The sequence below is a fragment of the Spermophilus citellus genome, assembly GCF_964194105.1.
Source record: "Spermophilus citellus genome assembly, chromosome: 3".
Classification (NCBI taxonomy): domain Eukaryota; kingdom Metazoa; phylum Chordata; class Mammalia; order Rodentia; family Sciuridae; genus Spermophilus; species Spermophilus citellus.
In genome coordinates, this window is record NC_138184.1 from 108,995,611 (window position 1) to 109,021,875 (window position 26,265).

At 40.2% G+C, this 26,265-nt stretch overlaps 1 long non-coding RNA gene across 1 annotated transcript; it reads left to right on the forward strand.

Annotated features, from left to right (window-relative positions):
* Window positions 1-6,746: 6,746 nt before the first annotated feature.
* LOC308645308 lies at window positions 6,747-26,120 on the forward strand. Its single transcript, XR_014021178.1, has 3 exons — window positions 6,747-6,772; window positions 20,691-20,848; window positions 25,796-26,120. It is a non-coding gene; the product is annotated as an uncharacterized lncRNA (long non-coding RNA).
* The last annotated feature ends 145 nt before the right edge of the window (window positions 26,121-26,265 follow it).

The window sequence follows — 26,265 nt, forward strand, 5'->3', positions numbered from 1 at the left end:
GTAAAAGAGGTGGAAGGCTAAAGGAATAGTTTGATGCTTCAGCTTCCTCATCTGTAAAATGGGATGATGACAGTAACAATTCCCATCCCACAGGTTGTAGTGAGACTAAATGAGATGAGTAAAGAGTGTGGCATTGTGCTCCAACATAAAATGTAATTGATGAATGTGAGTGACTATTAGAAGTCAGATGGGAGGGCAAGAGGTGTAGGTTTGTGCATGACACATGGACTTGTGGGATGGAGGTGGGGGAGGCATGGTACAGAGACATGCAGGCAAGCTGGTCGCTGTGGGAGAAGCCTCCTCCTCACCAGCTGGCTCTCAGGGATACAGCATGGTTCACAGCCCTCATTCCCAATCCTATATCTATTACTGGAGAAAGAGGATGAGCCTTGCCTCCCTTGGGATGAGCTGACTATAAAGAAAGCCCTGGAAACTAGTAGGTTACATTTGTGAGGCTGAGGCCAGGGGATAGGGGTGGTAGAAGGGGCCCTGGGCCCCTATCTACCTCAAAGCCCTATGCCCAGGCCTGACAGTAAACAATCATGGTTTTGTTATATCTTTCAACTATTGGACCCCCACAAAGGCACAATTTTTCCTGGGGCTTAAAAAGGGACGAATAACATGAAGATTATGGGCCCAGTCCCTCCCTCCCCCAGAATACCCCCCCCCTACACACACACACACAGACACACACACACTATACCTCAATGTATTATTCAGCGTTCAACCAGAGAAACAGCACCAGTAGGATATACATAATAAGAGATTTGTTGCAAGAAGTTGATTTGAGTGATTTGGGGACGGGCTAGACAGGTCTGAAATTAGTAAGTGCAGTCTGGAACTCTTGCTAAGAGTTGTGCACAGGCAGAAATTTACCTTCTACAGGGAAAGCTCACTGATTTTAAGGCTTTTCAACTGATTACATGAGGCCCACCCAGATTACTTAGGATACTCCCCCTTACTTAAAGTCAGCTGATAATGGACATTATTTAAATCTACAAAAGAACTTCACTGGAGGTATTTGATGGAATAACTGGGGCTTGTACCTACTCAAGTTAACATTAATGTCAAGAGGTATCACACTCAGATGCCAGCCAGGCATGGTCTTGGCTTATGGAATGTTGTTTTACATTTATTAATGTGACTACTGGGTCACAGCATGTCAGACATTGGACTAAGCAGGTATCCTTCCTGTCCCTAATTTTATAGGAAAAGAAACTCAGCCTCACATACTGGGAGACTCCCACTATCTGGATGGCCCTTTGAATATACCTATGCTCTGGACTGTGGTATCATATCCTCTTAGCCTCTTCCTTCTCTGGCTTGCCTCCTTTTCTCCAGGGGCAGGAAGTCACTTCCTGTGAGGATGTCCCTGCCATTGTGGACCTAAGTTCTCTCCTTTGGGAAGGGGTTCTATATCCTTTTTGACCTTTCTGGGTTCACAGGGCGATGCACCAATCTGCCCCACTTTTGCAGGCCTTTGATGCCACCTAGCGGGCTAAGTGTTGTCCGCCACGCTCCAGACTGGCTATCAGGAAGGCCGGTGAGTGTGCAGGAGCGCTGCTGAGGAATAGCGGTACATCTGGAGCGAGCAAGTGAGGGTGAGGCGTAATTTGAGACTCATTTATAGAAACAGTAAAAAAAAAAAAAAAAAAAAAAAAAAAAAAAAAAAAAAAATTCCTCTGGCTCCCGCCCCAACCTGCTCACTTAGGACCCCTGGCTTTTGTAGAGTCCTCAAGGACTTCTGAGGGGGTGAGGAGCTTTTCACCCCTGTAATACTCTGCCACCCACCTGGCGCCCAAAGGGTCCCAGGGTCCCTTGACCTATCAGGAGCGGTCCGGATACCCAGGCTGGGGTTACTGATGAAAGTCAGAAACTTCTTTCACCCTATCAATTGACCGGACAGGTCTGCAGGGCAACTCATGCTCCCAAGAGGATAGGGGAGGATGAAGGAGGTGAAGGGTGAAAGCAAAAGAGGGAGGGAATAGAGTCAATGTCCAGCGGAAGAGTCGACTGGAGGGCTCCACCGTTCCTCTTTGCTCCTGCTAACGCCCCACCACTATCCCCGCCCATACGCAACTATGCCCACACTTAGCGTCGCCTGTCGCCTATCGTCCAACCCCTATCTTCCTGGCTTGGCCACGGAGTGACACCTTGAAGCTCCGGAGGGGCTGAAACAGCTAGTCTCCGGAGCAAGTTATGGTTCCTTTCCCCAACTTTGCACCTGTTGGTTCTGGAACCTGTTGGCGGTGGGAGGGGCCTCATGATGACATGGCTTGAAGTGGGAGAAGGAGGGGACTGAGGTTGAGCGGCTGGCAGTCTCTGGAATGCCTGCAGCAACCAATCTGCTAACCAAGCCTGACACTCATTCTGTCAGCTGATCTAGTCATATTGCCAGTTGGCCCTGTGAGAAAATCTAGCCAGCCTGTCAGTCAATCTTGTCAGCTATCCTGCCAGTAAGTACAAACATTCTGTCAGCCAGTCAGTAATCAACCCGTTGGTCACATACTTTCTCCATCAGTCCTTTAGTGGTTGATTTTCTTGCTAGGTGGTCAGCTGGTCATTCATGTCCTTGTCACCTGTGTTCTGATATGCTTGCCCTCCACACCCTCCCTTGTGACATTCTGGCACAGTGGGGTCTGGATCTGAGCTGGAGACAAGATTCTCAGTTTCTGCTTCACTGTATAACTTTATGCAAGGTACAACTGATCTGGGTATTTCCATGTACCTGTTTCAAGTGGGGGAAACAATGTCTGTAATCTTTTACCTTCTCCCCTATGTTGCCCTATACTATGGGTTGGAAATGAGATCAAGGAGTTGAAAGCCCAGGTGTAGAGTTTATAACTGGATGGTTTTACTAAGGTGAGGGAAGGAGAATGGAAGAAAAAAAAGTAGGATTGACTTGAATCCCTGAGCTTCAGGGGAGACTGTGTGGCCCTGCACAAGTTCTTATTTCTCTCTGGCTTCTCCTCATTAGAAAATGAGGAGCTTGTATTTCATAATCTCTGAGGCTTAGACTTGAGTGAAAGGAAAATTGGCCTAGAGATGAAAAGGTGGCACACCCTTTATCTGAACCCCTCCCCCCATAAAAATGCTGTGGAACTCTGTTCAGCCACAGAGTGGGGATGGGAACAGACTCTTGCTTTTTGACATTGTATGCCCAAACTAGTGGAGGTTGAAGGGTGCTGAAGAAAGTGGGTGGGCCTCAGGGTTCAGAAACCCTCCCTCATCCCAACCTGGGTGGGTTCTTGAGACCCTTGTGAGGAGGAGGGCTCTGATGACCTTGGGTACAAGAGGTAGGAGAATGGATAAGTATAGCCTGGGAGACAACGGTCCTCTCTCTTTCTACTTCAGTCTCTTTCCTTTCTTCAAAGCCAGATATTCATGTTCAGGAAACCTCAGTGGTCTGTGAGGTGACAGCTGAAGCTCCTGGAAGCCAGAGAAGACTAGGGAAAATCCTCTTCTAGGGGACTGGTAGGATACCTGCCAGGGAATCATTTCCCCGGGCAGGGCTAGGAGATATCAGCAGGAGTTGGTTATTCATTCAACAAATATTTATTGGATATTTACTACATGCTATGTTTTGTGCTGCTCAGTCATTGCCCCTATTTATGGAGTGCAGAGTCTAGAAGTGGTAATAAAGGGCAGTGGGAGAAGCCAAAAAAGAAATGAATTGGCCAAAGTCAAGACTGTGGTATGTAGCAAAGAGGAAGCTGTGCTAGAGAATAAAGCACGGCAGTCTGGAAAGGCTGTATGGGTGAACTTATCCTAAAACCTAAAGGAGAAGGAGCTGGGGATCAGAAGGAAGTTAGCATTCACTCATTTACATGTTATTATGTGGCTGCAAGATATTGTTCTAGTTGCTAGAAAAACAGAAACAAATAAGAAAAATTCTTTTTTTTTTTTCATGGAGTTCATGTTCCGGTGAAAAGAGACAGAAAATAACCAACCAACCAATTTCAGGGAGTAATGAATGCTATGAAGAAGATAAAACCAAGGTTCCTGGGCAGAAAATGACTAAGAAGGTGGTGAGGGAAGGTTATTCAGAGACCTGAATGATGAGAAGGAGCTAGCCATGCAAATGTCTGGAGGAAGAACGTTCTAGACAGAGGGAGAAGTGCAGGAAGAGAAAATGAGTTTATTAGTTATGAGGCACATGGCTGGCAGGAGATGATGGGCAATGAAGTTCAGGAAGCAGGTAATAATAAAGGGTGTGGCAAAGCTAGGTGAGATGTTTGGGTCTTATTAGAAGGCATCAGGAAGCTGGTGAGGGATGTGGGAGAGTAGTGATCTGACCCTTCTCTGCTTTCTGTGTAGATGCGGAGTTAAAGAGTGAAAAGGTAGGAATGGAAACAATTAGGAATCATTCAACAGTTGAGGCAAGATGATGTTGGCCTGGACTGGCACAATAGCAGTGCAGTTAGAGACAAGTGAACAGATACAGGTTGTGCATTCCTAATCTGAAAATCTGAAACTTTTAGAATGCTGACATGATGCCAGAAGTGGAAAATTCTTTACCTGACTTCATATAATGGGTCATCGTAAAAAATGTAGGTACACTAAAAATATTGTAAAACATTATCTTTAGACATCTATGTGTGAGAAATATACATTGAATTTCATTTTTAGATCGGGCTTCCATCCCCAAGATATATCATTATGAACATGCAAATATTCCAAAATTCCAAAAATCTGAAATCTAACACATTTCTTGTCTCAAGTATTTCAGATAAGGGGTGTTCTACCTATATGTCTAAAGGCCAAGTTCATAGAATCGGATCATGGTGTGGATGTATGGCAGGAGTGTAGGAAAAGCATAACTCTGGATTTAGTTCCAGCAACTGGTGGCCACTCCTCCCCAACAAATCACATTGGTTGAGTTGGAGTGGGTTGTGGAAGATAGTTTTGGGGGAGGAAAATGAGAATACAGTTTTGGAGAGCTTGTAGAGATTCCTATTATCCAGACAAGTGGAGATGACAATCAGGAAGCTTCCTCTGTAAGCATGTAGCCTAGGATAGAAAGCTGGTCTAGAGATGCTATTTGGCCCAGGGTGCAGTGAAGCTCTGGTTAAGCTCTTTGAGCACAAAAGCTGACCTATCCAGTACAGTAGCTACTAGCCATGTGGGGCTATTGGGCACTTGATACATAGCTTGTTTAAATTGAGGTGCTTGAGGTATAGCATATGTAGCATATTTTGAAGATTTAGCAAGGAGAAAAGAAAAATGTAGAATATCTGAATAATTTTATATATTGATTACATATTAAAATGCTAATAGTTTGGATATTTTGGTTTAAATAAAAATATTATTAAAGTTAACTTCATCTGCTTAATTATACCATTTTTTGGGTTCCATAGATAGAACCTGGGGCCTTCTGTATCCTTTTAAATATGGTTAGTATAAAATTAAAAATTACATTTGTGGAGGGCTGGAGGTGTAATAGGTAAAGTGCATGTGTGAGGGTCTGAGTTCCATCCTCAGCACCCCTCTCCAACAAATCACATCTATGGAGCCTGGTGTGGTGGTGCACAATTTGTAATCCCAGCTCCTTGTGAAGCTGAGTCAGGAGTCATTTCGAGTTTGATACCAGGTTTAGCAACTTAGTAAGATCCTGTCTCCAAATAAAAATTTGAAAGACTGCTGGGGGCATAGGTCAGTGGTATAGTGTTTGCCTGTCATACACAAGGCTCTAAATTTAATCCCCTGGTATGTGTGTTGGGGGGTGGGTATTACATTTGTATTTTTATTTTTAGAGCTGACATTGTAGGGCATAGTTAGGACACCAGGGGGCAATAGCAGTTAGGAAATCTAAGGACACTTCCCCTAAATCCCAGAGGGGGAATTGTTGGCTCTCCTCCTTCCTGGGAACTTATCAGAGCACAGCTATGGCACATCCCCTGGATTTTCCAATTCTTTGGCTGACACAGTTGGAGTTGAGAAAGACACAGGAGGGGTCCCTGTGAGGTGACAGTGTTAGCAACACAGGAAGTTGTTGGTAACTCAGTTGCTATGTTTTCTTATCCTCTTCATATCACCTCTGGCTGACATCATCTTGCCAAGGGAACATTTCCACCCCTTGGGACCCAGAAGTGTAGTCAACAACCAACAGCTGTGTAGTCAAGGTAAACAAGGCAATAAAGCTCACAGAGGTTAATTTCTTTGAAATAAATGTGGCTATAGCCCATTTTCATCCATTAACATTCTAAGTGCTTTGTTCAAACTGCTTGTAGTGTTGCTAGTTGGCAGGAAAACTGCCATTAGGAAAAAAAGAGCAGTGAGATTGAATTTACTTCAGTTGGTATGGTGTGACTTTCCTGAGCCCCGCTGTGTGCCAGACTCTGTGCTTCCTGCTTTGGGCTGTTTATTGTGCTGTCCTTAAGGATTATACACCCAAATACTTTGATACAGGGAGAAGTGTACAGAGACCCATGAGAGCTCAGAGGAAGTACGTATAACTTTAATGCCTGTGTGTATAACTTTTAACTTGGAGAAGGTGTCAGGTAGCATCAGAGCAGAGAGACAGGATTTGGCTATGCAGTGGGGAGTGGTATTCCAGGCACATGAAACAGGAGGAAAGGACATGATTCAGGGAAGGGCAGGGAGGGGTTTGGCTAGAATGTTGGCCATGAGGAGCAGAGTCCTGGAAAACAAAGTTGGTGCCAGATTTTAAGAGACTTAGATTTCTGGGTTAAAGAGATTGGATTTTATTTGTTAATTTTTATTTCTTAATTTGTAGGGCTGGGAATGGAATCCAGGGACTCATGCATGCTAGGTAAGAGATCTACCACTAAGTTATATGCCCTGTCCCTGAGAGAGTGGATTTTAGATTGTAGGCACTTGAGAGTTTTTGAGGAGAGACTGATCTGGACAACACCATGCATAGAAAGAAGGAACCATTTGTCTAGAAATTTTGGTGATCAGTCAGCCAGGCAGGAGAGGAAAAGGAACTTGTATGAAGAAAGGAGGGAGGTAAAGAGCCCTTATGGGATTAGTTAACCTGCAAACAACAGAGTGGTATGAAGTTTAAATGTATTCATTTTGGAAGTGGAAAGACCCGGACTTGAACATTAGTCCTACAGTTTTATGGCAGGCAGGGGAAAGAGGGTGATAGTTTTAGTGGTATATAACTCATGTACCATACAATCCATCCATTAAAAGTGTGAAATTTCACAGTATTTGGTATGTTCACAAATATTTGACCATTGCCGTGATCAATTTTGCATTTAAAAAATTGAGATACAGCCCACATATCATAAAACTCGTGATTTAGAAATGTACAATCCAGTGGGTTTTAGTATATTCACAACATTATTGTGCAACCATTGCCACTATCCAATACCAGACCAATTTTTTTATCAGACCCAGAAGAAGCCTATATCCATTATCACTCCCCATTTCCCTAGTCCTGGACAACCACTAATTTATTTTCTGTCTCTAAGAATTATTCTATTCTGGAAATTTTCTGTAAATGGACTAATATAATATGTAGACTTTTGTGTCTGGCACCTTTCACTATGCATAGTTTCCAAGATGCATATGTTGTACAAAGTATCATACATCATTATTTCTTCTCCTTCTCCTTTTACTTCTGCTTTTTGTGGTACTGGGGACTGAATCCAGGGCCTCACACAGGCTAGGCAAGCACTGTATCTGGAAATTTTATTTTGAGACAAGGTCTTGCTAAATTGCCCAGGTTGGGCTTGAACTTGCAATCCTCCTACCTCAGCCTCCTGAGTACCTTGGATTACAGATGTGTGCCATGGTACCATCATTTCTTTTTATGTCTGAATAATATTACATTGTATGGATATACCACATTTGTTTATCCATTCATCAGTTGATGGGCATATGGATGCTTTTCATTTTTTGGCTTTTATGAATAATGCTACTATGAACATTCATGTACAGGTTTTTTTGTGTGGTCACATGCTCTTTCTTCTTTGGGCATATACTTGAGAGTAGAATTGTTTGTTCATACCCTATGTTTAACTTTTTGAGGAACTGCCAAATTGTTTCCCAAAGAGGCTGCATCCTTTTACATTCTCACCAACAATGTGTTAAGGATTCTGATTTCTCCACATCATTAACACTTATTATTTCCATTAAAAAACATAGTCCATCCTAGTGTATATGCAATTGTATCTTATTGTGGCTTTGGTTTGCATTTTTCAAATAACATTGAACATCATTTCATGTGTTTGTGAGCCACTTGTGAATATCTTTTTTTTTTTTTTTTTGTAGAAATGTTTATTCAAGTACTTCACCCAACTGTTTTTGTTCTCAGAGCTGGGGATTGAACCCAGGGCCTTGCATACGCTAGGCAAGCACTCTGCCATTGAGCTACACTCCCAGCCCCCTTTGGCCATTTTTACATTAGGTTATTTGTGATCTTTTTAGTTGCAAGAGTTCTTAATATATTCTGTGTACAAGACCCTTACCAGATATAAGATTTGAAAATATTTTCTGCTATTCTGAGGATTATCTCCCCCTACTTTTTTCTTCTCTTCCCCCCACCACCTCCTTGGAACGTGAACTCAGAGTGTTGTGCATGCAAAGCACATGATCCACCACTAATTTATACTCCCAGTCCTTCTATTCACTTTCTAGTGTTCTTTTAAGCACAAGTTAAACAATTTTTTTTATCAAGTCCAATTAGCCAATTTTTTTTTCCCTATGGTTGCTTTCGCTTTTGATGTCATATAAGACACTGGATGATCATGAAGATTTATATCTATGTTTTATTCTAAAGGCTTATAGTTGAGCTTTTACATTTAAATCTTTGACACCATTCTAATTTTTGTATATGGTGTGAGGTAGGTGCTCAACTTTATTCTTTTGTATGTAGATATTTAGCTATCCTGGTACCATTTGTTGAAGATACTATTCTTTTTCCATTGAATTGTCTTGGCATTCTTGTCTAAAAACAATTGATCATAAGTATATTTCTACCATTCTTAGCTCTGTATTTTAAGCGTCGTTTTTTTTTTTTTCATCTGTAAAATGATGGGCATAGGAGGCCCATCTAGGTCATGTGATATTTTTAGGAGCTTGTGCAAGGTATCAATTTCAAAGAAGAATAAAAAGTGAACTTTTACATCAAAGAAAATGTCTTCATATACAATATTAGGACAATCTTAGTATTTTTATGCCAGTGAAGTTGTGAAATAGAATTTTTAGTATTTTTAATGGAGGAAGGGGCCTTTGAAGCAACAGTGCCTAGGGTCCACCAAATTCCTATCATGGCCCTGATAATATCTATCTCATAGGGAATTATTATCTTGAGAATTCAGTGTGATAATCTTATCAGATACCATGTGCTGTGCTGGCCCATAGTAGGTCAACAGCAAATGGTTGGAAAAATAATAAAAGAGAGTTTTTCTACTCCATTAGTATCTTTTACAGGCTGGTGAATTATTGACTGTTTAAACCCATGAAGGAAGCACTTATGAGATCATGGGAAGGTCAGCACTAAGGAGTTGCCCCTCGGCCCTGATTTCCTGCTCTGACACCTCAGCGGGTGCTAGGGGTGCCTCTGGGTTCACTAGGCAGAGTGAGAGAGTTGTTGAGGTGGAGAAGAGGGATGTGATGAATGAATCCTCTACCTTAGTGGCTGCTGGACTGGTGAAAGTACCTGGCAGATGATTCATGATTCAGTTTTCACTAGGAATTGTGAGGAGGTCTCTGGAGGACTCTGGCAAAAAGAGAGAATTGCCATGTCAACTGTTGTGGCAGGAGCACAATGGTGATAACAACCTGTATATCATTTGTAAGATACTAACAAACCATGGTATGGTTTGGGTTCAGGGGTTCCTCCTTTTTGCAATATGACTCTCACTTTCTCTAGTCTCTCTCTCTCTCACTCACTCCCTGACTCACTCACAGCATACATTTGCTGAATGCTGACTCTGCAAGGCACTGTGCTAGGTTCAAAGACTAAATAGCCCAGCATTTGAGGATCTCATAGCCTTGGAGCTAGATAGTTAAACACATAAATGCAGTATGAAGTGGGGTGTGTTGTGCTCAAGGTATTTATGAAAGGCAACAGGAACACAAATGAAGGAGAAATAATTCTGCCTTGAGGGAATGAATGGGAGCATAAGCTGTAGGGACAAGGTGACATTTGAGCAGATATTGATGGAAGAGAGGATGTGGAGGATAAAAGATTTCTAGGTTAAAGACTCAGATTCTTCCATGGACTCAGAGCAATAGTGATTTTGGGGAGAAGCTCAGAAGCCTACTGCATTTATTTTCATTCATCTCCTGACACAACTACTCTGAGAATGCCTTGAAGTTGAAAGACCCTGACTTCCGGGAAGTGGACCAGGCCCCAGACTGTTTCTTTTCTTCACATGAAAATTCACCTTTCACTCCAGATACAGCTGACTGATGTGATAAACTCACTCATGCTGTGTGTTATTGGGAATGGATAAGTTAGTACATTAATTTATTAAATAATTTGTTAAGCATTTTTTAGATTTACTATATTCGAGGCATAGGAAAGATTGTAGAGCAACACTTAAGAAGACAGGCCTAAAATCAGAATGACGTTGGTTTGGTTTGAATTTTATTCATTAACTGGGAGGTCTCACTCAAAGTACTTAATCCCTTACTTTTTTCCTCTTGAAAATAGAGATACTAATACTCTGTGGTATAGGGGAGATTAAGAAAGAGTGTATGTATAAATATTGTAAATAATAACTGGTGGCATATAAAATTTATATAGTACATATATATAATATATATAAATATATACATGTAAAATATATATTTTATGATATTGATACATAAATATGTATAAAGTACATTTATGCATGTATATATATACACATAATATTTTTATATTTACCTATATTTCATTTATTCCTGTTCCTAGAGATTTAAAAGCCTTAAAATGGGAAGAAGGAGCACTCAAATTATCAAGTAATAATGTTTTCCCAGGTTATTTATTAACATTTAAAAAAGGAATCTTCTAGACACATTAATTTAAGGACAGTTATTCCTAGGGATATTTAATTTCTTTGAGAAGGAAAGCAGAATCAATGAATGGAAGTACTCAGTATAAAGGAGAACTTTTTTTTTTCCTCCAGGCTCATTTCTTTTTTTTTTTTTTTAGTCAACTTTTCTTTTTTTTTTATTAGTTGTTCACAACATTACAAAGCTCTTGACATATCATATTTCATACATTAGATTGAAGTGGGTTATGAACCCCCAATTTTACCCCAAATGCAGATTGCAGAATCACGTCGGTTACACATCCACAATTTTACATAATGCCCTATTAGTAATTGTTGTATTCTGCTACCTTTCCTATCCCCTACTATCCCCCCTCCCCCCCCATCTTCTCTCTCTACCCCATCTACTGTAATTCATTTCTCTCCTTGTTTATTTTCCCATTCCCCTCACAACCTCTTATATGTAATTTTGTATAGCAATGAGGGTCTCCCTTCATTTCCATGCAATTTCCCTTTTCTCTCCCTTTCACTCCCATCTCATGTCTCTGTTTAATGTTAATCTTTTCTTCCTGCTCTTCCTCCCTGCTCTGTTCATAGTTGCTCTCATTATATCAAAGAAGACATTTGGTATTTGTTTTTTAGGGATTGGCTAGCTTCAGTAAGCATAATCTGCTCTAGTGCCATCCATTTCCCTGCAAATTCTATGATTTTGTCATTTTTTATTGCTGCATAGTACTCCATTGGGTATAGATGCCACATTTTTTTTATCCATTCATCTATTGAAGGGCATCTGGGTTGGTTCCACAGTCTAGCTATTGTGAATTGTGCTGCTATGAACATGGATGTGGCAGTATCCCTGTAGCATGCTCTTTTAAGGTCTTCAGGGAATAGTCCGAGAAGGGTAATAGCAGGGTCAAATGGTGGTTCCATTCCCATCTTTCCCAGGAATCTCCAAACTGCTTTCCAAATTGGCCGCACCAATTTGCAGTCCCACCAGCAATGTACAAGTGTACCCTTTTCTCCACATCCTCGCCAGCACTTGTTGTTTGACTTCATAGTGGCTGCCAATCTTACTGGAGTGAGATGGTATCTTAGGGTGGTTTTGATTTGCATTTCTCTGACTGCTAGAGATGGTGAGCATTTTTTCATGTACTTGTTGATTGATTGTATGTCCTCCTCTGAGAAGTGCCTGTTCAGGTCTTTGGCCCATTTGTTGATTGGGTTATTTGTTTTCTTATTGTTTAATTTTTTGAGTTCTTTGTATACTCTGGATATTAGGGCTCTATCTGAAGTGTGAGGAGTAAAAATTTGTTCCCAGGATGTAGGCTCCCTATTTACCTCTCTTATTGATTCTCTTGCTGAGAAAAAACTTTTTAGTTTAAGTAAGTCCCATTTGTTGATTCTTGTTATTAACTCTTGTGCTATGGGTGTCCTATTAAGGAATTTGGAGCCCGACCCCACAATATGTAGATCAGAGCCAACTTTTTCTTCTATCAGATGCAGAGTCTCTGATTTCATATCAAGCTCCTTGATCCATTTTGAGTTAACTTTTGTGCATGGCGAGAGAAAGGGATTCAGTTTCATTTTGTTGCATATGGATTTCCAGTTTTCCCAGCACCATTTGTTGAAGATGCTATCCTTCCTCCACTGCATGCTTTTAGCCCCTTTATCAAATATAAGACAGTTGTAACTTTGTGGATTAGTCTCTGTGTCCTCTATTCTATACCATTGGTCCACCCACCTGTTTTGGTACCAGTACCATGCTGTTTTTGTCACTATTGCTCTGTAATATAGTTTGAAATCTGGTATCGCTATACCACCTGATTCACACTTCCTGTTTAGAATTGCTTTTGCTATCCTGGGTCTTTTATTTTTCCATATGAATTTCATGATTGCTTTAAGTATTTCTACAAGAAATGCCATTGGGATTTTGATTGGCATTGCATTAAACCTATAGAGAACTTTTGGTAATATCGCCATTTGGATGATGTTAGTTCTGCCTATCCATGAACAGGGTATATTTTTCCATCTTCTAAGATCTTCTTCTACTTCTCTCTTTAGGGTTCTGTAGTTTTCATTGTATAAATCTTTCACCTCTTTTGTTAGGTTGATTCCCAAGTATTTTTTTTTTTTTGAGGATATTGTGAATGAAGTGTTTTTCCTCATTTCCGTTTCAGAAGTTTTGTCACTGATATACAGAAATGCCTTTGATTTATGCGTGTTGATTTTATATCCTGCCACTTTGCTGAATTCATTTATTAGTTCTAGTAGTTTCTTTGTAGACCCTTTTGGGTCTTCTAGGTATAGAATCATGTCATCTGCAAATAGTGATAATTTAAGTTCTTCTTTTCCTATTTTTATGCCTTTAATTTCTTTCATCTGTCTAATTGCTCTGGCCAGTGTTTCGAGAACTATATTGAATAGAAGTGGTGATAGGGGGCATCCCTGTCTTGTTCCAGATTTTAGAGGGAATGCCTTTAACTTTTGTCCATTCAGAATGATGCTAGCCTAAGGCTTAGCATAGATAGCTTTTACAATGTCAAGGTAAGTTCCTGTTATCCCTAGTTTTTCTAATGTTTTGAACATAAAGGGATGCTGTACTTTGTCAAATGCTTTCTCTGCATCTATCGAGATGATCATATGGTTCTTATCTTTAAGTCTATTGATGTGGTGAATAACATTTATTGATTTCCGTATATTGAACCATCCTTGCATCCCAGGGATGAATCCTACTTGATCATGGTGCACAATTTTTTTGATGTGTTTTTGTATTCGATTCGCCAGAATTTTATTGAGGATTTTTGCATCTAGGTTCATTAGAGATATTGGTCTGTAGTTTTCTTTCTTTGAGGTGTCTTTGTCTGGTTTCAGAATCAGGGTGATGTTGACCTCATAGAATGAATTTGGAAGAGCTCCCTCTTTTTCTATTTCCTGAAATAACTTGAAAAGTATTGGTATTAATTCTTCTTTAAAGGTTTTGTAAAACTCCACTGTATACCCATCCGGTCCTGGGCTTTTCTTGGTTGGTAGTCTTTTGATGGCTTCTTCAATTTCATCCGTTGATATTGGTCTGCTCAAATTGTGTGTATCCTCCTGACTCAGTCTGGGCAAATCATATGACTTCAGAAATTTATCGATGTCTTCACTATCTTCTATTTTATTGGAATATAGGTTTTCAAAATAATTTCTAATTGTCTTCTGTATTTCTGTAGCATCTGTTGTGATATTGCCTTTTTCATCCTGTATGTTAGTAACTTGAGTTCTCTCTCTTCTTCTCTTCGTTAGCATGGCTAAAGGTCTGTCGATCTTATTTATTTTTTCGAAGAACCAACTTTTAGTTTTGTTAATTTTTTCAATAGTTTCTTTTGTTTCAATTTCATTGATTTCCGCTCTGATTTTAATTATTTCTTGCCTTCTGCTACATTTGCTATTGTTTTGCTCTTCCTTTTCTAGGGCTTTGAGATGAAGTGTGAGCTCATTTATTTGTTGGTTTTTTCTTTTTTTGAGGAATGACCACCAAGCGATGAATTTTCCTCTTAAAACTGCTTTCATTGTGTCCCATAGATTCCGATATGTTGTGTCTGTATTTTCATTTATCTCTAAGAATTTTTTGATTTCCTCCTTTATGTCTTCTGTAACCCATTGATCATTCAGTAACATATTGTTCATTTTCCATGTGATGTAGGATTTTTCCTTCCTTCTTTTATCATTGATTTCCAGTTTCATTCCATTATGATCAGATAAAATGCAAGGTATTATCTCCACTCCTTTATATTTACTGAGGGTTGCCCTATGGCATAATATATGGTCTATTTTTGAGAAGGATCCATGTGCTGCTGAGAAAAAAGTATATCCATTTGATGATGGTTGATATATTCTATATATGTCAGTTAAGTCTAGGTTATTGATTGTGATATTGAGTTCTATAGTTTCTTTATTCAACTTTAGTTTGGAGGATCTGTCCTATGGTGAGAGAGGTGTGTTGAAGTCACCCATAATTATTGTGTTGTGGTCTATTTGATTCTTGAACTTGAGGAGAATTTGTTTTATGAATGTCGCAGCACCATTATTTGGTGCATAAATATTGATAATTGTTATGTCTTGTTGTTGAATGGTTCCTTTTAACAGTATATAATGTCCTTCTTTATCCCTTTTGATTAACTTAGTCTTGAAGTCGATTTTATTCAATATGAGGATGGCCACCCCTGCTAGCTTATGAGGACCGTGTTCATGGTATATTTTTTCCCATCCTTTCACCTTCAGCCTGTGTATGTCTTTTCCAATCAGATGTGTCTCCTGGAGGCAGCATATTGTTGGATTTGTTTTTTTAATCCATGATACCAGCCTATGTTGCTTTATTGGAGAGTTTAAGCCATTAACATTCAGAGTTACTATTGATATATGGTTTGTACTTCCATCCATGTTTGATTATTTATCCTTTTTTACAAAAAATTTAGTTTGTTTCTCCATGATTATCTTTCCCCTCGCCCTCTGTCTTTACCGAGGCACTTCCTACTGATGGTTTTGGTTATTGTTTTTCATTTCTTCCTCGTGTAGTGTTTTGCTCAAAATGCTTTGCAATGCTGGTTTTCTGGCTGCAAATTCTTTTAACTTTTGTTTATCATGAAAGATTTTTATTTCGTTGTCATATCTGAAGCTTAATTTTGCTGGATACAGAATTCTTGGTTGGCATCCATTGTCTTTCAGTGTTTGAAATACATTGTTCCATGACCTTCTTGCTTTCAGTGTCTGTGATAAAAAATCCGTTGTTAACCTTATTGGTTTACCCCTGAATGTAATCTGCCTCCTTTCTCTTGTAGCTTTTAATATTTTCTCTTTGTTCTGTATATTGGATATCTTCATAACAATGTGTCTTGGCGTTGGTCTACTGTGATTTTGTGTGCTCGGTGTCCTGTATGCATCTTCAATTTGTATATCTGTTTCCTTTTTTATTTCTGGAAAGTTTTCTGTAATTATTTCGTTCAGCAGGTTACTCATTCCCTTGGTTTGAATCTCTGTACCTTCTTCTATCCCGATGACTCGTATGTTTGGTTTTTTTATGTTATCCCATAACTCTTGGATGTTTTTCTTGTGATTTTTTACCAGCCTTTCTGAGTTGGCTAGACTTTTTTCAAGATGATATATTTTGTCTTCATTATCTGACGTTCTGGCTTCTACTTGCTCCACTCTGTTAGTGATACTCTCAATTGAGTTTTTAGTTTGGTTTATTGTTTCCTTCATTTCTAGAATTATTGTTTGATTATTTTTTATAATCTCTATCTCCTGATAAAGATGCTTAACTTCTTCTTTTATCTTTTTATGTAATTCATTCTCAATGTGTTCTTTCGCTGCTTGAATTTGCTGTCTCGTATCCTCTTTAAGGTTCCATTCCATCTGTCTAAGGTGTTCCTTGAGTTCTTTATATGACCATTTTTCTGATGACTCTAGGTCCTCCTGAATATTTAGGCTGTCCTGCATTGTTTGTACTCCTTTTCTTCCTTGCTTTTTGAAGCTGCTCATGTTACTTCTTGTTCTGTTTGACTGATGAGTTACTGTTTACTCCTATAAATTTATTAGATGCTTGGGAGGAAAGGTATTAGAAGGGAAGGGAAAAAGTCACTAAAGAGAATGAGAGTAAGCAGGTAGAATTCAAGGAAGGGGAGATAAGATAATTGAAAAGAAATGAAAAGACAAAAGAAGAAAAAAATAGGAAATAAAGAAAAAAAAATTTTAAAAATAATAAAAAAATTAAAATTAGAAGAAAAAAAATTTAAAAAAAATTGTAAGAAAAAAAAATTAAAAAAACAACAAGAAAGAAAAATGAAAATGAAAGAAAAACCCAAATCAAAAAAAAGAAAAAAAAACCCTAATAAGTGCAGTCTTAGAGTTTGATTAACTTCTCTTCCAGTAGGTGGCGCTGTGCCCACCAGGCCAAGTTTCTCCTGTCAATACGCGGGAACCAATCACTGTGCAGCAGCTCCTCCCAGACTGGGCGAGTCTCCAATCCTGAGTGCCTAGGGCCTCCTCTTGTGTCTAGTCACTTCCCACTTTTCCTCTAGACAGGCCCCTCTCACGGGTGCCGCTCACCACAATACTGGCTACACACCAGGTCTGCTGCTCCCGGGAGCCCTGTTTTCCTGAACGACTGGGCACACTCTTCCAGTTTGCCATTCCCTCAGACCCTAAGTTTGTAGAGCTTGGGGCTGAGAATCCTCAGAGAATTTTACTTGCCCTCCGGTAGCCATGCCCCCGGTAGCTGGTGCAAGAGACCTCAGCTGTCAGCACTGGTGGGAGCGGTAGTTCCGCGCCAGGGGTCCCGCGCCACCTGTGATTCCCTCGGTCTGGCTATCGTGCTCACGGGAGAGCTGGGAGGGGCCCTTACGGGAGAGCTGGGAGGGGCCCTAAAGGTTTCCCCGATGTGTGGAGAGGGAAGGCTAGGGAATTACACACCTGTAGCCGCAGGTTTCAATGAAGTTATCTCCTCCGCCACAGTCTGATGACGTCAGTTCTCTGCCATGGTGTTATCTCTTGCAAATGGCGACAGTTCGTTTCCCTTTGCCGGGCGGCCAATGCAACTGGTGGGTCCTTACTGTCTCTCCCAAGCCCCGTTTCAAACCTGTGGCCACTACCTATGAAGGCTCGGTAGGCATTTACCTCCGTAGGATGAGAAGGGCTGACCAGTTGTTTCAGCCGGATGGATTAGAGCATCTTGGAGGTAGTAAGCTACTCATCCTGGGAGACCAAGCACAGGCTGGCTGGCTATTGATAGAGGGTATTCCTAGGCTCTTTAGGAAGTGGCAGAAGGGATGCTGGGCTCCCAGATCAATTTGCAAATGTTTGTCTTTTCTACTCATGTTCCCAGAAGCCCTTGTTCTCTCCCTGTTTGGGCAGCTCCCTCCTTTGGTATACCTGGAACCCTACAAGTATTGTGGTGCCAGAGGTGACTGCTAAGGCAAGTGCCTCCTGCAGGTGACCTGGCACCTTATCTCCCCTGCCCCCATCTCTCTCCTGCCTTTTCTGGCTGAACTCTTAAAGCAGAAATAACCTAAGGCAAAACATTAACTGTGAAACCATAAAACCACGTGAAGCTCAGGTGGTGGCTCCCAGTGGCCTGGACTCTGGGTCCCCTGTTATCAGGAAATGCTTCACCACCCTATGGGTGGGGAGGGCAGAGTGGCTGGGACCCAGCATTCTAGGCTTCTAACATAAGAGAGCAGTGGACAGAGGATGCTTCAATTGCCTCAGGCTTCCAGGAAGGCTGCTTGAATCTGATCCTTAGAGTTGGGGGAAAGAACCCACAGCAGGATCTTTTAGTTTGACAGAAGATATATCTTTACTTATGCAGTCAGGAACTCTCCAAACTTGATGTGGGCACTGATGCATACATACATATGTGCAGAGATTTCAGAGACACCTACACAGTATTGAAAAACAAGTCTAACCTTCATGTATTCTGGTGTGCACCATCCACACACTTTGTTTTATTTATTCCTAGAATCTTCTACAGTGACTGTAGCATGAATACATCTTTGTTGAACTGATGAGTGAATGGTGAATGAGAAAATATTTATGCCCACCCATGTAGTCATCCACACACAAGTACACATTTGCAGGAAGGTACCTGAAAATACACATGCATGTTCCACACACACACTCAAATCAAACACACTAGGATAAATTCATTTGTTCATACACACCTGCACCTAATAGTTATGTGCATATGAATAAGCATGTAAATGTATTGATTCCTGCATGATCCTATTAAGTGGCATAGGTGGTGGCTATGATGAGATAATATGGTTTCTTGAATACTTGACAGGGGAAAAAGCAATATTTCTACTGGGAAGTCCACTTCTCACCGTGTGATGGAATGTTTGTTTAAATTCATATGTTGAAATCCTAACATTCTAACATTCATATCTTAGAGCATAACTGTACTTGAAATTAGGGCCTTCAAAGGAATCATTAAGGTTAAATGAAATATGTGGATGGGACCAAATCCAATCTGACTGACATCTTTAGAAGATTAGAAGATTACAGATTTGGACACACATAATGATATCAAGGATACAAGCACCAAGAAGAAAGATCACATGAGGACAAGTGAGAAAGTGGCCAAGGAGAGAGAATGAAGGAGACTTCAAACCTGCCAATGCCTTGATTTTGGACTTCTAGCGTCCAGAACTGACTGAAGATAAATATGTTGTTTAAAGTACCTAGCCTGTGGTATTTTATTGAGGTCATACTAGCAAACTAATACACACTCCAGAGCTTTCATCCTTCTTTTCTCCCTGATAGGCAAGTCATTGCAAAGGGAGAAGAGGGAAGGGCTGAGGGGAGTTCACCAGAGCACAGAGGTCCAAGTGTAGCATTTCCTGGCTCCTTGCAAAATCTTTGAGAAAATGCATTGTGAGCTCACTGGGAACTGCCCTGGGTTATTCTTCCCAAGAAGGGAGATCAGTGGAGTGGAGGAAGGGAATCGAGGAGGAGGGAGGAGGGATGGGAACAGAGAGGAACTGTGGAATGAAACTGACCAAATTATGCTATATGCATATATAAATATACCACAGTGAATTCTACATTTATGTATATCTAAAGAACACCAATTAAAAATAACAATAAATAAACAGAAGGAAGACCAGGAGAGGAAGAGAAATAGGAGGCGGGAAAGAGAAAGTACTGGGGACTAAAATGGAACAAATTATATTCTACGCATGTATGATTATGCCAAAACGAATCCCACTATTATGTATAACTATAATGCACCAATAAAATATTTTTTAAAAGAATGATACTAATAGAGGGAGAAAAACAGTCTTAGATTCCCAAAGGATGAAGCCTCAATCAGGCTGGAGCCAGTGTAAGATTTTTATGACTTGTGTGTATGCATGCATATGTGCAGGTGTGTATGTGTTTTTATATGTTCATAGGGAGGCAGACCCAAGCTGCAGTTTCTTAAAAGGAGGGTAAAGTTATGATTTCACCACATGGCATACACTCTAATGCCCTGGATGGGGAGGGAAGAACTCTGGAATGTGTTTCAGATTCTACTGTCAATTTGCCAATCCAGCCTTAAGCAAATTGCTTCACCTCCATGAGCTCTGGATTCTCATTTGTTAAACTTTCAGCCTGTTTCAAGTGATTCCAGGAGGATCCAAGGAGCTACAAGAGAAGTATTGCTTTGAATACTTAAGAACATTTCCTAGTAGCCAGGGCTTATTATTGTTAGTTTTCAGTTCAGTGAAAAGCATTTCAAATGTTCAGATATCCTCCGCAATGAACCTGTGTCAGGCCCAACCAGGCTCATAGGACAAGGATCGAACACAGAATGGTTTCAAATCCCAAGGGGAGTAGCCAAGCAGAAGATGCTAACAGGAGATGGTCCCTAGGACCCTAAAAGGTCAGCTATATAATGGGTATAGGACCATATACCAAGGTGATCTGAGGAAGCTGTGATTACAGGGCGTTGGGGAATCAGAGAGGGTTTCACAGCAGGAGTGAGGATTGGCAGAATATGATAGGGGGAAGGGAAAGTTCTAGGGGTGGGGAATGCAGCACTCTTTGTGGGAGGGTAGGGGGATGGCACCTGGACAATGGAGATAGGAGAGGAATGATGCCTCACCAGAGTTATACGTGGTAAAGATTAATAAAAAGGAGAAAACAAGAGTAACCAGGTTAATTTTTGAGTCCTTCCTGGAACTGACCCAGCCCAATGGTTAATCTGTTTGACCCCTTTAGGAATTCTTGGACCCCATCCCAGGTGTATGCAACACAACCTGAGAATCCAGAGCAGTCCAGAGCAGAGCGAGGGAGGACCTTGGAGGTCACCCTGACCAAGACTGATCCTGTTTCAGAGGCAAAATGGAGACCAGGAAAGGACAAACAGAGTGACTGAGGTATCAAAGAGAGTTAATTGGCAAAGCAGGAACTTGAACTCAGATATCTGGGGACATTTTCTGGAACCTTATCTGTGTCTGGAAAGTGGATTGGTTTTGGGGGGCTTTTATATAGTGTTGGCTAATGTTAAAATTTGAATCCTGCCTTATTAGTGTAGTTATGTGAACTTGTTGATTGTTTGGGGGTACAAAGCTGAGGTTTGCAAACATACTAGGTTTCTGCAAGAAATCAAGGTAGGTAGTCCCTGGCATTTCAGGGGTCATAAGAAAGCCCTTTGTATTCCTACCTGGGTAATGGATAGCCACTGGAAGACTTTTGTACTTATAGCTATAGGCCTTGTCTTTATCCTAAAGCTGTTCTGACTTAGAAGGAGGAGCATTCATAGTAAACTGTAATCAACTGATGAAAATTCATTATAAACAGGGTGAGCAGATCTTCTTCTGAGAGCCAGTTTTGAAAGGGAAAGAAAGCATGAAGTTATTTAATGCTACAAAACAATAAGAGTGCACAGGGAGACACAACCATTACAATCTCATGTGTAGGTTTGGAGTTTAGTTTTAAAACCAGGCAGATTTGTTTCTTTTTATTTTTTTTCTGGAAAGTGCTGGGGATTGAGTTCAGGGTCTTGCACTTGCTAGGCAAGTGTTCTACCACTGAGCATACACCTAACACCACCCCCCACCTTTCCTTATTAAAAAGCAGTATGAAGCAGGGGATCTAACTCAGTGATAGAGCGCTTGCCTACATGTGTGAGGTCTTGTTTTTCTAACAAATCCCAGGTGATGCTAATGCTGCTGGTCCAAGGACCACACTTTAAGAACAACTACTATAGAGAGCTTGCATTAGTTTTCTAGAGTTATCATAACAAAGTACCACAAACTGAGTGTTTCAAACAATAGAAAATGACTGTCTCCCAGTTCTGGAAGCTGCAAGTCTGCAATCAAAGTCTTGTCAGGATTGGTTCCTTCTAAGGGCTGTGATGGAAGGCTCTGTTCTCTAGGCTTGTTATTCTTCATATATGTGTATCTCCATATCCAAATTTCTTCTTTTTATAAAGACACCATCCACATTGGGTTAGATACTACCCTAATGACCTATTTTAACTTGGTCACTCCTGTAATGACTCTATGTCCAATTGTCACATTCTGAGCAAATGAGGGTTAGGATTTTGATATTTTAATTTGTTATGGGATGGGCAATGGGAGGCACAATCCAAAGTATAACAGAGACTGCTGTGCATTTGGAAATTTGAGGCAAGGGGTACCTTCTTTTTGAGCCCCTGGGTACAAGATGATTCTCTTGCTTTTGAGCTTTGGATGAATGCTGGCCTAGATGAAAGTTTCTGGGACCTGTAGGCAGGAGTCTTAACTTCCATTCCTGGTCTGTTGACACCTGTTAGGGGACCTTGGACAAATCATTTGTCTCAAGGCCTTAGTAGCACCCTAGGTTTTAGTTAGCTCTGACAATCTGGGATTCCCATGTGGCAAGGCAAGGTTAACTTTTTGTTAGTTCTTGGCATCCAAGCTGCCTTGTAGACCCTAAATTTGTGTTAATGAGACTAAGGATGGTCCTTTGCTGGATCAGTCTTTGGTCCTTGCTGGACTCATTGATTTTTTTTCTGTGCTCTCTTTATAAATTTTCATTCATGCATGCATCCATTCAACAAATAATTACTGAGCACCTGTGGTATAGCAGGCATCGTGCTCAAAGGACAGAATCTTAAATCCTCTGAGCAGTCTCTTGGGGAGATAGACATATAACCAAACAAGCACTTGAAACACATTTGATGAGAAGTTTAGCTGCTGTTAATTTTTTTGAGAGGTCATTAGGTTGATAGAACTCTAGTACTTTATGTTCATTCTTAATTTTTTTATTTGTTTTCAGTCCTGGGGATTGAACCAAGGTGTGCTCTACCACTGAGCCACAAATGAATTTCAAGTAGAAGAAATAGCTTGCCCTGTTCTTGGTGAGTAGGAAGGAATAATCAGGTATGGCTGGTACTCTGAGGCATGTGGATGACTAGAGTTTAGGTGTCATTCTGAGACTAAATGAATCATAAGGATTTTCACACCAGGGAATTATATGTTCATGTGTTAATTTTGAGAGTATCTGGCAGCAGGGGAAGTGACTGGAAGCAGGGAGGCAGTTAGAGGGTCAGTCAGATGTGCACATTTGCAACCCATCAGCTCATGTGACTGATGATATGGTTTGAACCAAGGTAAAGGTCAAGGCCAGTAGAGAGTAGAGGATAAATTCAAGAAGATGTTTAGCAGGTCTTTAGCTTGGGCAAGTATTTGATTGTGCAGCAGCTGATCAGGGAAGAGGAAGAAATTTAGTTTGAAAAAATAATGTGTCTTAATGTGAACATATTATATTTAAGGGACTCAGATTGTGAATTATAAGTCTGAGTTCCAGCAAGGGAAGGGGTCATCTCATGCCATCCTTCTTCCTTCTCTTTTTTCATCTGCTCTGCCTTTCTGTTTCCTCCAATTTATGCCCCCTGAGGTCCCCAGATGTCACTCTTCCTCTGGCTTCTCGTATGACTGGTACTTTTCATTCTTCAATTCTCAGCAATGTGAAGGGAAGGACCTTGATTAATCTAGGCCAACCACAGAGCCTTACACAAAGTAGCTGCTCAATGCATGTCTGTCGGATGAATAAATGAACAGTGGCTAAAATTCAGGAGTGAACCTGGGGGAAATGAGGTACATTAACATTAGAGGGATCTGAAGAGAATCAGAGGACAGAGCGGTTCATTCCACTGTTGGAGGGAGGCACTCATGATTTTTCTTGCTTATAGTGATATCAATAATGACAGTATAAGAGTCAGAGTACCTGGGCTCAAATTATCCCCTTGTTAGTTGTGTGACCATGGGTAAATATCTCAGGTTCCTTATCTATAAAGGGGCTAATAATAGTGTCTACCATTCTGTGTTGTTGTGAGAATTCAATGAGATGATTGATGCCTGTATAGGCTGGCAGAATAAGTGTTTAATAAATATTAGCTATTATTAATAATTAAATATTACTTTATGTCAAGCATCATGCAAAGGGCTTTCAAATGCCAAGTTCTTGAGTAATGTTCACAATAAATAATCTGGTGAAAAAGGAATTTTATTTCCCCAAAACTCATGTTTCATGGCTGAGAAAACAGGCTCAGAATGAAATCATAGAATCATACATTGACCCAATGGGAGGTGGAAACACTAGAAATTAAGCACAAATTTGCCAGATTTTAATGCCTGTGCTCTTAACAATTGCACCAGACTGAACCCTATTCCATGTCTTGGAGTCCTAGCAAGATAAAGAAAACTGGTGGCAGAGGCTGGTCAGAACCCAGGGGTCCTGCCCAAAGTCTTTTTAGCTCCCATGAGTCTGCAGAGGGCCTTTCTGAAAGGGCAGCAGAAATGGTATCTCAAGGTGAAGGGCACCTAAGATTAGTCTCTGTACCTCTGACTGTGAAGATGGAGCAGGAGACCAGGGAGACCTTGTGACACAAGAGCCTGGTGACCCACACCAACCTATAGACCAGAATTTTTATAACCAGTCATCACATTTTCTTCTGATATCTACAACCTTTGAGTGGGATAAGAGACTTCAATTTGAACACAAATTATCCCTTTGGACAATTAATCTTTAATTATCTTCCCACTCAGCAACCTTGGTTGATACTATGATAAGTAAGAGGAAATAACTCTTGACTTAATTGGTTGACAATGAACTCTCCTAAGGAAACAGTATTTTGTATATACATAGATAAACTTGCACACTCCCTCTCAATTGCAAACACGTGCCTCCCATGGCACCTGGCTATATACTCTTTGGGAACATAATGACCTTGCAAGGAAGTGGCCCCATGTGCAAGGACTCTTGTCTACCCAACTATGCTCACACAGAAAAACAAACAACAAAAAAATCACACACAGAGAAAAACAACAAAAAATTGAAAAAGAAAACCTGCCAGACCTTCAGGTGACTCTTAAATTTGGAAAGACAGAGACTAAGCAAAAAGCAAGAATAGTAGTTTCCATTCATGGAATGCTTACCAAATGCTCAGAACTGTGTTAAATACTTTACATATACTGTCTCACTTAATCTTCATGACAACCCTATGAAACAAATAGTAGCACCCCAATTATTTCCCACAGCAAGCATGGTAAAACCCTGGTGGCCCAATAATGTGTATAAACAATAGAGTTTGCTCAAGGTCACACAACTGGTAAATCACCAAAGCAGACATTGAATGCAGAGTGTTCCCATCTTAAACACTAAGATCTTTTCCATTTGCATTTTGTTAAAGAAAAACATTCTTCAATGACACTTTTTAAAGCAAGGTAAGGAAGACCTTTTTTCCAGCTCATGGTGGTAGATACAGGGAACACTGCAAAGGGGTTTTCAGAAGAAGATTGAACTCAACTCTGAATGCAGCATGGGCAAGTGAGAATTTATAGCCAAGGAACAGGATAGGGCTCAATAGAAGGAATATTACTAAGAAAAATCAGCGGTAAGGTGGATACTGGCTAACCTAATCTAATGGATTTGTGTTGAAGATAGGCCTGAGGATCAGACATTATCTAGGAAATGATGAGGATGAGGAACCTGATCACAGCAGAAAATGATCAGATAGAGCAAGGGTGAGGAATTCTTGCTAAACTGACTTAGCAGAATTCTTTGCTAAAACTGGATTCTATAAGGAAGTACACAGGTGGACTTAGAAAAAGTTTCAGGAACCTGAATAAAGTTTACACATGTGAAGAATCTTTATCAATTTCCATGGCAGAGACAGAGGGATGAAACATGAATTTATTTTTTGCCGAACATTATCATTCTCAGCTTAGAAGATGCAGCTATTTTTAAAACATTGTGGTAAAATAAATACAAAATAAAATTTATTTAAGCTATTTTTTATATTAACCACTTTTTAATTTTTCTTTTTTTTTAAACAGGACTCAAATGTCATTTGAGTTGGGAGTTTGGGACTGAATCTTCCTGAGACAGCAGATATTTTCCTTTGCAAAATTCCAGCTCAGTGACTCGATGGAGAAAAGACAATCTATACTTTAAAATGTAAATTTTGTACCATTTACAGCATTCCACAACATCTAAAAATCTTCTGGCTGGTTGGGAGACAAGTGATGTTCTTCTCTCAGTTCCAGACAGCTGGGAGGCCCAGATTTGACCAACTGTTGATTCCACCCCTTTATACAGAGAATTGTTGATTGAGTCATCTACATTCAGGATGAAATATTGTTTCTAATAAATATGGGGTTAATTTACATTATAACAGTAAATTTCTTCCAATTCTACCAACATACAAATTAATGAATGACATATACTATTATCATGTTTTTTAATAATTATTTTTTAGTTGTAGTTGGACATAATACCTTTATTTTATTTATTTTTATGTGGTGCT